The sequence below is a fragment of the Canis lupus genome, chromosome 35 (assembly GCF_003254725.2).
Source record: "Canis lupus dingo isolate Sandy chromosome 35, ASM325472v2, whole genome shotgun sequence".
NCBI classification, from domain to species: domain Eukaryota; kingdom Metazoa; phylum Chordata; class Mammalia; order Carnivora; family Canidae; genus Canis; species Canis lupus.
The window spans coordinates 12425615-12442970 of NC_064277.1; the positions used below are offsets into that span (position 1 = coordinate 12425615).

Below are 17356 nucleotides of genomic sequence, written 5' to 3' on the forward strand. Positions count from 1 at the left end.
AGAGTTTCCTAAAAATAAAATAGAAAAAGACAGCTTGAAGTGGAAAACACTTAAATTACTGTTTTATAACAAGTTAACTTGTGTTCTGTAAATTTATGTTAGGTAAAATTTTGTTAAAACAGAAGGCCTTTTGTTTTCTCTTGTTGCATTATGTTTTTTATGCAATTTTGTTGGACTGTGTTCAGAAAATTATTGTGAATTAAAATTATTGAGTATAGAAGCACTCACAAAACACAGACACTACAACATAATTTTGCTATGTAGCCTGGAAGTGGTTGTGGATTTTGTTCCCTTAAGTGTGGTTAGAAATAGCCACAAGCCCCAACATGAGACAGAATGGCATCAATGCCAGTGTTGGTCATCGTAGGTAGTTTAGCCATGTTTTGTATGCCCTACTTGCATCTCCAGTCTCTGGGGTTTTTGAGAACCAGGTCTTCCAAGATGGTAGGAATTTGAATGATTGTAAGGCTATTGCTGCTGATGATAACAATGATGGTGACGGCTAGCTAACATTCGCTTGTATTGATTACATCCCAGTTATTCTAACATGCTTCATATATGCAATCTAATACAATCCCATGAGAAAAGAACTATTATGATTCCCGTTTCACAAATGCAGAGAGAGAGCCTTAGACAGATTAGAGTCACATGGCAGGGGCAGGCGAGCAGTAGGGCCTGGATTCTAACCACACAAAGGTTTGATCTCAGAACCTCAGAACATGAAAAAACAGGAACTGTAAGACACAAACAAGAAGACTAATGATAGGTTAAATATAATCTTCAAAATGTTATAGGACTATCTTGCTGGGATGGATCAAAGTTTCACCTGTGGCCAAGGAATGGTGTCAGCCCTTGTCTGACACCCACCCCATCTTAGCTGCTGTGAATGTACATCCAGATGCCGGCAAGCCATTTTTCCTTCTCTTAGAGCCAGTCAGTGGGGAGTGGAGCAGCACAACCATAACCCCCTCTGCCCCACATAGAGCCTTTAGTGGGATTTGGGAAGGGTCAGGCTTGTACTATGCAATGAACAAAGTAGTCAGGGCACTTCTGTGGCAGGCTGTCCCTTCTCAATGCTCCATGGGTCCTACATGCTACCCCCCTACAACCAGGCTACCAAGATAACCCTGTTTCCTCACACATCAGCCTCCCAACCTGATTCCAATGTCTGATGCAGTTAATAGAAGCAGAATACTGGTCACAAATACACCAAAATGTGCACATTTAATGGACAGTGAGTCCCTCCATATCACTGGATACATATCTCATTAAATTAAAATGAATGAAGACTAGTTGGTTATATTCCACGTGCCCACCTGGGCCAGATGTGCTGAAGTTAGGCTGTGCAAGAGGAAAAATTAAAGATCTGGGCAAGAAGGCAGGAATGTAGGTGTAATAGTTCCACAAAGCAAGAACAAAGGATCATGACCATTTATATACTTCTGTCACCAGAGATCACTCCCAACCCCAAAGCAACGGAGTTACATATTGATGAGAAATCAGGAGCAGAATTTTTATGTGGGTGTCCCATAGGAGACTTTGTGGAGATCTAGTTATTATGTCTCACTAAAAATCATTTTCAGACGTTTATATACTTTTCTCTTTTGATGTTAATTCCTTCAAGAATGAATTGTATAGATATTTACAGAAATTTCTTTTAAAATGTAGAATGTCTGATTGCAGTCAAGCCAATATTTTGGCATGTCTGATCAGTTTTCTTTGAACATTGAGCATTCATTCCATTAACTTACTCCATCATGCTCACGACCTAAACATGACAGAGAAAAAGTTTTCATCCATGAGAAAGAAGCTAGTGGAGCCAATGTTCAGGAAATCCCTTGTAGAAGCAGATTTCCAGATACTTGAGTATGGAAGGAGGCCTCCTCCACACCACCCAATGGACCTGCTTCCTCACCCACATAGAGAAATACCAGTGCTTCACAGTAGGGGAAATTTCTGGAGCTACTATATAATACAGTTCCAAGTGAAGTCCTATGTATTAATGGGTAATTTAGCTATAGATTTTCTATACCTACACCTATATTTTCTATTCTTTTTAATAATTGTATTTATTTATTTATTTATTTACTTATTTAACTTTTTGAGAGAGACAGCATGAGTGTGGGGAGGGGCAGAGGAAGAGGAAGAGGGAGAGCCAGAGAATCTTTTTTTTTTTATTGGAGTTCAATTTGCCAACATATAGCATAACACCCAGTGCTCATCCCGCCAAGTGCCCCCCTCAGTGCCCATCACCCAGTCACTCCAACCCCCCCCACACTTCCCCTTCCACTACCCCTTGTTCATTTCCCAGAGTTAGGTGTCTCTCGTGTTTTGTCACCATCACTGATATTTTCACTCATTTTCTCTCCTTTCCCTTTATTCCCTTCCACCAATTTTTATATTCCTCAAATGAATGAGACCATATAATGTTTGTCCTTTTCCGACTGACTAGTTTCACTCAGCATAGTACCCTCCAGGTCCCTCCACATCGAAGCAAATAGTGGGTATTTGTCGTTTCTAATAAGAGCCAGAGAATCTTAAGTGGACTCCCCTGCTGAGCACAGAGCCTGACACAGGGCTCCCATCTCACAACCCTGAGATCATGACCCGAGCTGAAATCAGGAGTCCGTCACTTAACCTAGGTGCCCCATATATTTTCTATATCCACACACTTTTCACCATCTCCACAAAAATAAATAAATAAATAAATAGATAGATAGATAGATAGATAAATAAATAAATAAATAAAGTTTGTATCCTCCACCCCAAAATTATGTGTCTCCTAAAGTAGTGACTATTTCTTCTTGCTTTTGTATTTAATTTCCAAGAGTGTAATCAATGCTTTACAGAGGAGTGCTGGGCATGAAGGAAGCATTTAATAAATGCTTGCTGCATTGAGCTGGTAAGGAAATAACTCTGCACAGTCAGCAGCTGAATTAACTTAGTGAGTGACATGATCTCGCTCTCTTGGCCATGTTCAGACAAGACCTTGGGGACACTAGGGTACCCTGGCTACACGAGAGTGAGTAGCAGCAAGAAATATGATATGAGCTAACTTTGTTGCTTTCTAGTCTATTGCATAGTAGCACTGTGGTAAGTTCTTTGAATATACTTACTTATTTTGGGACCTCTGGGTGTCTCAGTCGGTTAAGCATCTGACATTGGCTCTCAGGGTGTGATCTCAGGGTCCTGGGATCAAACCTTGCTTAGCAGGGAGTCTGACTTCTGCCTCTCCCTCTGTCCCTCCACCCATTTGCATGCTTTCTCTCTCTCAAATAAATAAATAGAATTTTAAAAATATATATATTTATACTTCTTTTAATTTTCACAATCCTTTAAGTTATGAGATAAGGAAGCTGAGATTTGGAGAAATTAAGTGACACAGTCAAGGTCAGACATCAAATATGTTGTCAAATCGGGCTCTGACTCCAAGGCCATGTTCTTTCCATTAGACTAATGTGATACTTGCTTCTTTTTCTTGCTCGCTGTATAGTAACATCATCCTACTAAAACCGAAGTATTTGTACTAAGGTGGTAGAAGAGGCCACAATCTTGGACTTGCTAAGTTCTGGAAGGATCTTGTTAAGATGCAGTTGGGTCTTCAGAGTTTCCCTGCTTTGTACACTTCCATTTGAAAGGAGAAAAGCACAATATATATAAATTGAGCATCAGATATCAAGATTTTTCTGTTTTGTTATATCACTATGAAAATAAGAATAATTTTTAAGATGCTGATGACGATTAAAATAAAATTTCTATCATGCTTGGGTAGAAATGTCCGTCAAACAGAGTAGTTTGATATTTCAGTGTTTACTGTAACATTCAACTCTCAAACTGGGAGACTAGAGGGGTGCCTAGGTGCTCAGTCAGTTAAGCATCTGCCTTCAGCTCAAGTCATGAATCCAAGGTCCTGGGATCAAGCCCCACCTTGGGGTCCCTGTTCAGCGGCAGTCTTCTCCCTCTCCTTCTGCCCCTCACCGCTGCTCATGCTTTCTTTGTCTCTCTCTCACAAATTAAAAAATAAAAATCTTTAAAAAGAGAGAGACTAGAGCTGATAGTTTTAAAAATAAGTACTTTGTTTAAAGAATCACATAGAGTTGGCAGGGAAGGAGTGCTGTAAACATTTTAATTTTACACTAAAATTCATTTTGATAAGTATCCTGCTTTATTTGGTGTATCTCTTGTGGGAATAGTTAGGAGCTGACAATCTTCTCTTCTACTGGTATTATCACTTAATTAAGCAACTTGTTTTAGTTGCCTGAGGGCTTCTACACCTTTATTTTAAAAATAAAAAAGTACTCTTTAGAACCACTTATTATTACCTTGACAATCTACTTCAGTGTTATGGCTTTATACAAAGCAATCATGAGAGGTTATTTTTATGCCATTGGAAATAAGGACTTTTATTCTATGATAACCACCCAACACTGTATTTCTGCTACTTAATAAGAGACCTATATAAAAAAATAAATAAAAATATGTATGCAAAATCAGAATGAGGAAAAACTATATTTGACTATGAAAACTGCTGCTTATCTAATGTTCTACCCTTAAAAATCTAATTGGAAAATTTCTAAAAGCAACCAGATGGTTAATTTGCATTATTCAGGTATAGTTAACTTAATTATTTAAAGCATAATTTCATGTCTTCCCTCAGTATTATACACTACATAGAAAATCTTGAACTTAAAAAAAAAAAAAAAAAAGAAAATCTTGAACTTTTGCCCACATTACTAAGAAAAATACATTATAAAAGTATATCATATTTTCTTGTAATAACAAGGTTACAAGTAGAAGGCTGTGTGACCTTAATAATGGCCCAATGTCATAAATTACTGATGATCCATTTAAAGGAAAGTATATAATTTCAAGTTGTAAAGATTATTTTAAATAATAAAACACAAGGACGTCTGTGTGGCTCAGCAGTTGAGCATCTGCCTTCAGCTCAGGGCATGATCCCGGGGTCTTGGGATCAAGTCCCACATCAGGCTTCCTGCAGGGAACCTGCTTTTCCTTCTGCCTATGTCTCTGCCTCTCTCTCTCTGTCTCTCATGAATAAATAAATTTAAAAACCTTTAAAAAATAAATAATAAAACACATTTTAATAAATGCATTTAACAGTAAAGATATTTTTCTAAGTTTTGCAAAAAACTAACATGAATACACTGTAATGATTGATTATTTAAAGAATTTTAATGTACCATAAGGCCCAATGTACATCTAACACATAATTATATATATATATATATCTTCTGGCTTACAATTTGACTTATCTCCCCTTCATTTGCTATCTGAAATAAACATTTTCTTTAAAAAAAAAGTTACTTTTTTGTCATCTGTTATGTAGAAAGACCTTGAGGTGATGTTTTGATGATCCAAGTATCTTGAAGTTGGAACCAGTGGCATCCGTCTCTCTTGTTTAAATCCCCTAGAGTGAGAAGAATATGCAAAATTTCTCCTGACTAGCTAAGAGCAGTAATCAATTTGAGTCGATTTTTGAAGAAATTAAAATAAATGTCACTTCCGTAGGTCTTCTAAGAACTTTAGCTCTGGGAGCATGGACAGCAGAAACCTTACACCTCTCGTCTTTGACTGATCTCCTTTTCATTGTTTCCGTTTCAAGGACAATTGTATGGGAGTCTGGAAGAAAAGAAGAAATACAAACAAGGAGCCTTAGCATTGGTGATGATGCTAAAAGGTTGGGGAAAGCAGAGCAAGGAGACTGGGAGCTAGCAGTTACACACACACACACACACACACACACACACACACACACACTAACTTAGAAATATCTATTTCTTTTGAAGCTGAGGGGTAAACCAGTTGCTTGGAAATCATTGTTTCCTTATACATGATGTGTTAAACTATGCATAATAAATTGACAACTGATTCCCACTGCCAATGAGTGGAAGGTCAAGGATTACAGTCCTATATGAGCAACTATGCTTTGCAGATATTCAAAGCATGGTTAGAAAGACCTGATATTGAGCAGAGGAGATAATATAGGTAACAGGCCTCATATTGGTTATGACATCTTGGCAATCTATGAGCAAAGTTCCCTTTGCCTTTCATTCAGAAGAGGTCATTTTTTTTTTAAGATTGTATTTATTTATTCATGAGAGACACAGAGAGAAAGGCAGAGACACAGGCAGAGGGAGAAGTAGGCTTTCTGCGGGGAGCCAGATGTGCGACTCCATCCTAGGACCCCAGGATTGGGACCGGAGCCAAAGGCAGATGCTCAACCACTGAGCCACTCAGGTCTCCCAGAACAGGTCAATTTAATATTTGCATTTATGTAAACCTTTTATATGGCCATAAATGCCTTTTTTTTCTTTGAATAAATACATTGTAGTAGAAACAAAATAGGTTTTAAGGTCAAATAGATATGAGTCTGAACTTCAGTTCTGTCCATACCAGCTATGTGTCCTTGTACAAAGTGGTCAATGTCTCTGACTCTTAGATTCCTCTTACATTAAATGAAGTTTAAATTTCAACTAAGAATCAACCATCCAGCCAAGAGGAGCTGCAATCATGTAGGTAAGCGCACAGGTCTTGGTGCTCTTGATGATGGTACAGACGTTGTTCTAAGCATTTGGGCCACTCAGGTAAAGCGTACAGACCAAGTCCTTTTTCTTAGGAGTTTCTATATCGGTAATCAACTTCAGGAAATAGTAGAATGTCATTAACATACACGAAACACTGTATTGTAGACTGAATGGACTTGAGGGGATATCTGTCTTGTAGAGCCTGCAATGATTCGAGAAATATTTAAGGAAAGAAATAAGCATTAGAGAAGTAGGGAAAACAGCAGCAGAAGGTACCACTGGCGAAATTGGTGAAGAGACGTCTTGGAGGAGAGTTCAGGACCTCAGCTAAAGGATCTGCAGGTCTAGAAGAGAAACTTCTCTCCCATGTCAGCCTTCTAATGGTAGAAACAAATAAGTACAGTGAAAGCTTGAACAGCAACAGGCAGCCACAAATCACCTGGTTGCACAAAGGGTCACTTGGTTGCAATCTCCCCAGAATAAGATTCTGAAGACACAAATTTAAAAAACTACAACAGGTGTATGCGTGGTGTTTGTATATGTTTGTGTGCATAGTTATGCACAACTGCATCTGGGTGTTAGAGTCTATATGTTTCAAAACTTTTTAAAAAATTTACAGTGTGATTATGTGCATGATGTGCTTATAAATCTTTGCATGATCTATAGGGAAAGTGAGGAAGCGCCGTAAGTTATTTTGGACTCTTTTCTTCTTCACCAGATCCCATGATACTTAGGTGTTACCCATCACATATGCTACCAGGTGTTTTGTGAATCCTTCCCGATTCTCTCCTGTGTATTTTAGTCTGTGCTGCCAGGCACTTGCTCATTCTTCTGCAGGGAGGAAGGAATGGAGTACAAACATGTCACAGTGAAGAATCCCCTTAATGCTGAGCATTCCTTCTGCATCAGATGGCAGTATTGTCATCCATGGCACAGCAGGCATTTCACCTCCAGGATTACTATTTCTGCTGGGCACAGAGACACTCTCATGTGCTGAGATTATTATCATATATATGGCTGTTGTGTACTATTTATAAAAAAAATATGCCTGAAAGGAAGATAACTCCTGAGGTTAATGCTTCTATTTAGCATGCTCCCCACAGGTTGGAGCACCCGATCTCTGTGCTTATTAAATTCCTTCTGTGGGCTCTGCTACGGGATTGTTCACATGCGTTCCTGTGATGCAGGTTATCTTATCCCTTTTAAAAGGGCATTTGTCTCATCAAATGACAGCATTCTCTTAGATTCTGCAAAAGTAATGTTGATTTATTTAAAAGAGCTCTCGTATTGCCTTTAAAATTTCATCTGATAGAGTAAACAATTTGCTGTGAGCAGACCCCATGCACTTGCTAAACATAGATGTCTCTCTTCCTCTTCATGTTCCAAAATCAAGCCCATGAGGTAAATAGTTGAAATGTAATTTGTTTGCAGATAGCAAAAGTAAGAACTGTGGAAAGGAAATATTTTGAAACCATTTCTAAAAAAAATAAAACAGATTTCAACACTATGGAATAAAGACTTCCCTTTGGAAGGATGACTTTAGCCATCATGTTGGTATTTGACTGTTGTTCAGGGCATGTACCTGGTGGACTGCCTGGCACATAGGAAGAGCTTAATAAATGTCTGCCTAGGGAATGGATTGATAAATGTTCACATCGAAGAGAGAGATCTTAAATGTTATGCTCTTTTTTTCTTTTTTTTTAAGAGAAAAAGACCTCTCATGAAGAGGTGATTATGTGGGAAGGGGCAGAACATGAGAGAGAGAGAGAGAGAGAGAGAGAGACTCTTAAGCAGTCTCCACACCCAGCACAGAGTGGACATGGGGCTCCACCTCATGACAGTGACACCATGACCTGACCTAAAATCAAGAGTCTGACACCCAATTGACTGAGCCACCCGGGTGCCTCTTAAATGTTAAGATCTTAAATGCAATGGAAATGGAATACTCTGATGCCACCTGTCAAATATTCCTTTTGGGATTACACTGCAAATTTCCCTCAACATAGCAATGTTTCTAAGGACTCTGCTTTCACAAGTCCCATTTCCTTTCATATTTAAGGATCCCTACTGCTAGGTGAGTGTGCCCTATGGGCAGGGTGCCCTTTTAGAACAAAGCTTTGGGTAGACCCTGAGTTTAAGGTCCAGAGCACAAGGCACTCACTGATGTTGCTTACTCATCAAAATCAGATTTCTTATGTGTAGATGGGGCAAGAGCTTTGGATGCTTTTTTAGGCTTTTTACAGTTATACATTTGCTTGTTAACCTTTGAAATGGTGTTGTTAAAAGATAAACTGAGGCATATTAAAAATGTTAAGAACTTGCTTGAGCAAAAATCAATTCAAATTGGACAACACAAACCTGTCCTCACTCTGTGACAGGGAACAAGGGACAAAACTTTTACAAAGAAGCAGAGGCAGGGTAAGGAAATTATTTGATTGGCAGAAACGTAAGGGGTTGCATTATTTGAGAAAGCTCAGTTGGCAATTTTTGGTTGGTTGTTCTTAGGTTTCAATTTTTTAACCTTGAGGCTTTTCATGCTTAGGTTTGATTTTGCTTACTAGGCTACTAAGACATTAAAGCCACCTTTGTCTAAAGGCCTCCTTATTTAATTAATTTAACAATATTAACCCCACAGAAATATTGTAACTATGGAAATTTAAAATGTTATCACTTGGGGCACCTGGGTGGCTCAGTCGGTTAAGTGTTCGTCTTAGGCTCAGGTCATAATCCTAGGGTCCCAGGATTGAGTCCACCCATGTCCAGCTCCCCACTCAGCTGGGAGACTGCTTCTTCCTCTGCCCCTTCCCCCGCTCATGTTTGCACTCTCTCTCTTTTAGATAAATAAAATCTTTAAAAAAAAAATAAAACAAACAACAACAACAAAAATACCAGTGCTCCGTGTGTGTGTGTGTGTGTGTGTGTGTGTGTGTGTGTGTTAGCAGGTATAGATCAATGGAGAGCTCTGAATCAATAATATATACACATATAGTTATTGCTATTAATGTTAGTATTAATACTAATATTGATAATGGCTAGGACCTATTAGCCCAGAGAGAAGTGGTAAAAATATGAAAACAGCCATAAAACCCCAATGAGAGCACCCTTCTAAGGCCATCTAGTAAGAAGAGAAAAAATTTACAAAATACATGCCAAGATGTTTCAGTGGTACAGTATTCCAGTAATAAGCTATTTAAAAAGTGTTGCTTTATATTCAGGAGACTCTATTCCCAAAGGCTGGGAAATACCTAATATATTTGGAGATATTTCCATCCAAAATTGATTTTAAAAAAACAAAATGAGGGTTTAAAGGAGCAAAACAACATTCCTCAAAATTTACCTCTTTAAAACAATTTATTTCTCAATGATACCATTTAATGGAGGGTTTTAAACTATTTGCAATTTCCCATATATTATTTTTTATTTAGGTTCTGATGTACCTCCTCATCCTGACATGGTTAGGAGAGTGTTTCCTGGGAACAACAGCTGATCATTGAGTGATGCTAGTATATGTACATTATATACACAAGGAATAGTATAATAAATGAGCCATAATAATTCAATGTTACCCTTGCAACAGTGCACCTGAATTTTTGTGAATCCAGCCACAGCTTTAAGCTGGACCAATAACACGTTATAAATAGAATCGAATTAACCAACCACATGGAGATTAGGCCTGTGTGTTCACATCTTGACCTTTAACTATCAGAAGTAATCACTTACTGATGGAAGACCAAGTCATGCCCATTGTTTTCTGCTTATAGTCTTACCAACATACATAAATATACATACATGTATTTCAAATATGCAAGATTTTTACCTAAACACTAATATACATAAGGGTGGTTGTTTCATGTTTCTTTCTTCCTACCATCTCCTTTTCCCAAGCTCCTTCAGGCTCCATTGGGCTGGATCAAGGCACCAATTCATTTCAATTAAAAATTCAGTGCAACTGGTGGAGACGTTTATTTGGAAATTTTATAGCAGTTCATTTAGAAAGGAGAGTGGTAGTGGAGTTTGATAAAAAGGTTTCTCAAGACAATTGGTTTGCAATATGCCTGAGGATTAGCTCACTTTAAATGACATTTAATAGCTTCTGTTGCACATCCTGATAAACATTTCAGTGTAACTGATCACTTTGAAGACAAGACATGGGAACGTAAGCAGACGTGAGAAAAATAGCTAGGTTGCCGGTTCTGAACTTATTTTCAAATGGCTTTCTGCCATCAGAGAACACTAAATAAATTCCCTTGAGAAATCCACCTCAATTTAAAGGAAGCAAATCTTTCTTTTTTCTTTTTTTTTCTTTTTGTTCTTTTAAAGAAAGTGCTGTAAGAGTCTGGATTAACAGCTGAAAAATCAAGACATTCATGAGAACCACTAAAATGCCAAGGAAATGGAGACTTTTTTTTTTTTTCCTTTCTCAAAGCACATTTAATCTGACCACCACCAATTATCAATGATTATTCTATCTAGAATTTCAAAGGCAGGTAATTTTCTTCCTTACTACAACTCAAATTACTCTGCAGATGACGCTTTGTTCATTCTGCACAATGCAACACCCTACAATGGTTGAGGAGGATTCCACTTCTCCCCAGCAGGAATCACCCGGTATGGCAGTAAGGAAACTACTGAATTCGATGCTACAGTTTCTCAGCTTATGAGCAATAACAGAAGCTCCCTGGGAGTGTGTAAGAGAATGATCCTATTAGGAAAACCTCACCCCTCTTTGGAATTCTAGAAGACTTGGCAGCAGAGCCACTATATAAAGCACTTAGGTTTCTGTGGGTGCAGGCCCAAGAAGGTACCCCAGTCAGCCAGACCTACAAGCACCAACTTATAAGAACACTTGCACCTACTCGGAAGGGGAGTTTCCCTGAGCTGGGGGAGCAGCGGGATGAAGAAGATGATGGGTGGTCTGCAACCCCTTGTGGAGAGAGCCCATAGGCAAAACCCAATGGAGACATGGATTGTGAGTCAGATCTGAGGAGAAAGAATGTAATCGACAGCACCCATCACTGCAGCTGACAGCTGGACTGTGAGCATGCGGGAGAGGTAGTCTTTGGACTCAAAAATAACAGAGTGATGCTTAGGTGAAGGCCAGGACTCCATGTGAGTTGAAAGGGCAGGAGCCAGTGGGTTTTGAGATTTTGCTGTTACTGATACTGCTAGTGCTTTGCCAGAGCTGGTGAGGCTTAGGAGCATTCAGATTGCACCAGCTAGGACACCAACAATCATGTTCATAAATGTTGTATTCTGTACTGTATTTAATGGCTTTCCCATTCTCAGATAATCAGAAAATAATGCAGAAAAGGTCTTCCCTCTTCTGTCCCCAGGACTCCTATGAGTATTTGAAAAACAAAACAGAAATATAGTTCTTGGCCATAAAGTTATGTTAAGAGGTTTAAGGTTCCAAAAAACTAATAAATGTACATTTCTTCAAATTGAAGGAGTCAATTGCTTAGTCCCTGAGATTTCCCTAGGGACTTCATTCTATAAAAATCAGAGCCTGCTTCTTTTTCCTGGACTGGCTTTGAGATCTAGGGAGGATCTTATCTTCTGCTTCCCTTGTCCCAGCACGTCACAGGATTTGACTGCCAGGACTGGAACTGGGAGTCTCAAGGATTCATTTTGCCTTTTGCTTCAGTCAAATTTTATTTCTTCACCTCAACTACCCCTTCTTATCTCCACGCCTACCCTGCACTGGTTTCCTTCCTCCTTCTCAACTTCAGGAAGCTACTAGAATAACGGTTGCTGTTGCATTCTCCTGATACCTGCTTCTTCCTCTGCATTCACTGCAGCTACTGCTAACAGACGCTTGTATTTTTTCCACCAAGTTCAGATACAGATGCAAAATTCTTCCCAACCTGTGCTCCTGGCAGCCACCCCTGGTAAATCGACTTTGCATAATGAATGAAATAGATTTGCCATTCCTCCTATATGACAGTGCCTGGAGAAGGGAAACTTACTCCATCACTTGTCCTCCTTGTAGAAAAAAAATCTCTTTTGATCTCATTTGGATTTCCCAGGAGCCTAGAGCCTTATTCAGCATCTGTATTAGTTTCTGTGAGCTGCCATAACAAAGCACCAAGAAGTGAGTGACTTAAGACAATAGAAATTTATTGTCTCACAGTTCTGGAGGCTAGCAGTTTGAAGTGAAGCTGTCAGCAGGGCTGTGATCTCTCTGTCAACTGTATGGGAGGGTCCTTCCTTGCCTCTTTCAGCTAGTGGTATTTGCTAGCAGTCCTTGGCATTCCTTGGCCTGTAGATACATCACCCCATCATGTGGTGGTCTTTCTTCAGTGTCTTCACATTACCTCCCCACTGTGCTTGTCTATATCACAATTTTAACTTCTTATAAGGACACCAGTCATATCAGATTAGGACTGATCCTAATAACTTTACTTTAAATTCCTTAAATCTGCAAAAATCCTATTCTGAGGTGCTGGAATTTAGGACTTCAACACATCTTTTTTTTTTTTTTTTGTTTTGTTTTGTTTTGTTTTTGCAGAGGGTACATCATTAAACCCACAACGGTGTTCCAATGCCCTGTTTTAATACACCCATATAGTATAATTCTTCCCAATTTTACGAAAGTTTGTGTGTTCACACATCTAAAACATTATTCCTTACCCAGATTGTACAAACTGGGACATGATCATTCCACACTCATACATAGGCAATAGATCCATGTAAACATGTTCCTGAATGGACTGATCAATGAGACTACTTACCATGTTCCAGGGAAGTGGGTGCTGAGCCAGAGATGAAAAGGATACAAGATAAGCTTTGGATTTTAAATAGTCAACTCAAGAAGCTTGGAAGATGATACATAGATACAAATTTAAATAGTAATCTAGGACATTAATAAGGTAACACAAGGAAACAAAGTACCATTGGGAATAGTGGTGGACTGTAATGGCATTAGAAGACATTAATGCAAGGAAATACAAGAATACTCAAATCTTGTAATTAGTCAACCCCCTAAAAATTTCCTGAAGAAGACAGATATAAGTAATAACAGTCTAAAGCAATAAAAATACCATTTTATCATTAATTACACACATATCCAATAAGATAATGTGGCATGGTGGTAAAGATGAGTTAAACATAGGATTCAGGAACTGAGTAGTATCATATATTTCACATAGCTCTATTTTGATTTTCCAAATCACCTTAATAGTCTGACAGATTCCACATACCTATTAATAACTAAAGAATTTTGAACTTAGACCTTAAATTTTCTTTCATTTTTTAAAAGATTTTTTTTATTTATTCATTTGAGAGAAAGAGACAGGGAGACAGAGAGAACACAGCAGAGGGAGAAGCAGACTCCCTGCTGAGCAAAGAGCCTGATGCAGGACTAGATCCCAGGACCCTGAGATTATGACCTGAGCAGAAGGCAGATGCTTAACCATGTGAACCATCCAGGCACTCCCTAAATTTTCTTAAAAGAAAAAAGAAAAATTGTAAACAATTATGCAGTGCTGTGCTGAATGTTTTCCTCTCTTGTCCTGCATTTCAGGAGCTTTGGTTCTACTATTTAAGAACAACACTTATGGGTATGTTCTATTATGTGGTAAGAAGGACCACGGTCCTGAAGAGAAATTCTCATGAAGCCAATTTAAAGTATCAATGACCCAACTATGGCCAGGCAATGGCCCACAGCTGGGGTGATTCATACCTTTCTCCCTTCCCTTCACACAACCCTGTAAAAACAACCCAACTAACAATAGAAAATAATTAAAATCTTACAAAGAGAAATCAGAAGAATCTGACTTAAGGGTATGATATGCAAAATTTCTAGAACTTACTTCTGGAATATAAACTCCTTATCCATCCGTGCTAAAATAGTAACAATCTCTAGAAATCATTGACTCTTGGATCTGAAGAGTACCAAGAGGTAACCGAATGCGTCACGTTGCTTTGACAGCACTGGACATAAAACATTCTACACAGAGGGGCTGTAATGTGTGTCCTAAAACCTCTAGGCAGGCAATCCTTGGTCTCTGTCAGAAACCTTTTTTTTTTTTATCATATCACATCTTGAATAATCAACAATTCATCCTTCCTTTTAACCTAAGTCTCTGGCACTGCCCATTGCACAGGACATATAGTAAGCACCTATTAAATGTAAAGAAAAAAAAAAACACAACGCACTTTAGAATGTATAAAAATCAAATAAGAAATAATCCTAACACTTGAAAAGTTTAGTCCGTTGCAGAAATGGCAAATCTCTGGCAAGGGTGTCACCACTGTCCTTGTTCCTTGCAGACACCATTAATTGATCACATTCCCCCTCCCCCTCCACTGGTGGACATAGTTTCAGAATCCTCAACACAACATCCGGGCAGGCAAAAGACATTGATTAAATTTGGCAGAGGGGATGAGATTGATTCGTTAACCACAATTGGCATATCACCAATAATGACTCCAGTTATATATATACATACACACATACTTATATATATGCTTATATATATATATATGCTTATATATGGTAAGTAGAGATTCAAATAATGTGCTAAAAGAATGAAAAGAAAGGACAATTTATTCTGAGTGGTTGAAACAGAGTAGGCTTCCTGGAGGAGAAAGTATTCAAATAAGACTTTATAGAATGACTGTGGTGTCAGCAGGGACAACTTTGGAGCACAAACCTTCCTTACTGGGACAGCACAGGAGCAAAGGCACATGGTGTGTGTCTGTGGAACTCTGTGAGTTGATGATCCCATGCGACTGGGTTCTGAGGTATGTATAAAGTGGGGGCAAAAGTAACTTAGAGTCATGTTATTCAAGACCTTCAATGTCATAGGAAATTTTTTTTCCTGAGGTAATGGAAATGTTGGGAAGGAGAAAATAATACACATATTAATCTAATCAATTTCTTTAAAATAGAACCATAAATAGAATCACCCATTCCTCCAAAGAGCTGCCAAGCACGAGGGTCCTCCAAAAGCCACTTAAAGTTTTGTCATGGAAATGTATATGTTTCTCTTTTGTTTCATTTCCTCAGATGTAGGGTAGTAGGCCAGGCTAATAGGATGTATTTTTGGTTGACCTGCTTGTCTCAGAGGATATTTGCACCTTGTTAGCATTTAACTTGTTTCTGTCAAATCCTGGAAATCCTGATAAAACATTCGCTTTGTCGTGTACCTATGGAAGTGTCACTGTGTGATGGATGGCTTTTGTCCAGGGACTTCCTGAATACCTTATGTTTTGAAATTTGGCTCTGAATCTGCAAACGACATGAGAACAATCTGATGTGTGAATGAATGGGAATACAAGTCAGGAATTTATCATTTTGGTCACTTCCTGGCAGAGTGACTTACGGTCAGTTCCTGATTTCTCTTAATTCCAGAGCTGTACAGCCCAAAGCATAGTAAACCTTGAAATTAATAGTCACAATCGAAAGCTGCTAAACTGGAATAAGAGTGTGACCAAAGGCAATATATATATTTTTGATGATTTTGATGATGATGGTTTTAAGGGAGTCTACCAGTGGAAAAGTCTACCAGAAGTCAACTACTGCCCTATCTTCTTGGGTCCTCAGGGGACCTATCATTGTTTAGTCTCTTCAATTCATTAGGTCACAGTCTATTTAAGTTTAATTCCAAAAATTCTCTCTTTCCTGAATTATCTAAAGGACTACTGCAAGAACAAAAGCAAATCTTCCTTTGTGATCAGTCACATATACAAGAGCCCTGTGGTTACAGAGAATCCTACTTCCTGCTGCATCTTTAGTCTAACCATCATCAGGACTCATTATCAAGATCCTAAATTCTCCCACCTTAGCTACTTTGCCTCAACCAGTTCTTGGAACCCCTTTTTGCTTGAGAAACAAGCCAGGAGCACCCTGAGCGTTCTCATCTTTGCTCAGGACTAAAGACAGAGAATGTGCTCTCCTGAGCAATGGGACCAGGAAAGGGATCATGTGGTATTAATGAAATCTCAGAATCTTTCTCAGCCCATGAAAATTGAGGCCTCTTCTTGTTCATTCTCTGTTGAAATCAAAGATTACTCTCTTCGTGAAGTACTGTGTTTCAAACAGATGCAAGTAGCCAACTAAGAAAAGTATAATTCCCAAACACAGAATCTGGAAAGCAATCTCCTGTTCTCAGTAAATAGTTCTGTGTACGAACTAGATCAAATGCTGACTTTATTCACAGAATGCTTGTATTTATTTTTCCTATTAGCTGTTTCCTGCCTGTGGGCCACAATTAGATGGGAATTCATTGCTTAGATAAAAATTAGGTCAAGTGTTACCCTAAGAAAAAGGATCTATAAATTACACTTAGAGCACTTAAAACCAAATTAACATAGTTGCATGCTCATTAAAAAAAAAAAAATACTAACATTTTCCTAGGCAGAAATATTACTCAGCTGCTGATAAAAATAATCACACTGAATCAGCTAACAATATGAGTTTATAGTTTGGAGTTTTTTTAATATCACCAAAGCCTGAGACCATATCTTTTAGCCTTTTACCAGGGTTAATGCCTCTTAGGACTGGTTATGATTCTCCCACTCTTAAGACATGAGATTCAATCACCCCGCTTCAGCCAAACTCTGTGGACACAAAATAAGGGATGTGTAGTCACAAGATCTAGGGTTAAGTTCTGAATTCACCACTTATTCACTGCAATCTTGGTCAGGTCATTGCAGTCATTCAACAGACAAGTATTGAATGTTTCTTCCATGCCAGCTCCTGTTTTATGCATTTGGGAGGCCAAGATTAAAAAATACAATCTGATTTCAATAAATTTACTGTAGAGTGGAGGAAGAGATATGCAATATGAGAGTTGAAATAATGGAGG

At 38.5% G+C, this 17356-nt stretch overlaps 1 protein-coding gene and 1 long non-coding RNA gene across 6 annotated transcripts in view; one reads left to right on the top strand and one right to left on the bottom strand.

The window, feature by feature from the left end:
- Positions 1-17356, top strand: part of PHACTR1 (phosphatase and actin regulator 1) — a 558131-nt gene that overhangs the window by 133589 nt on the left and 407186 nt on the right. The gene's annotated exons all lie outside the window — the stretch shown is intronic.
- Positions 1-17356, bottom strand: part of LOC112658206 (uncharacterized) — a 98355-nt gene that overhangs the window by 14699 nt on the left and 66300 nt on the right. The window contains exon 2 of the long non-coding RNA XR_003135603.3: positions 5326-5640. This is a non-coding gene — a long non-coding RNA (uncharacterized LOC112658206). The remainder of the gene's footprint in view (positions 1-5325; positions 5641-17356) is intronic.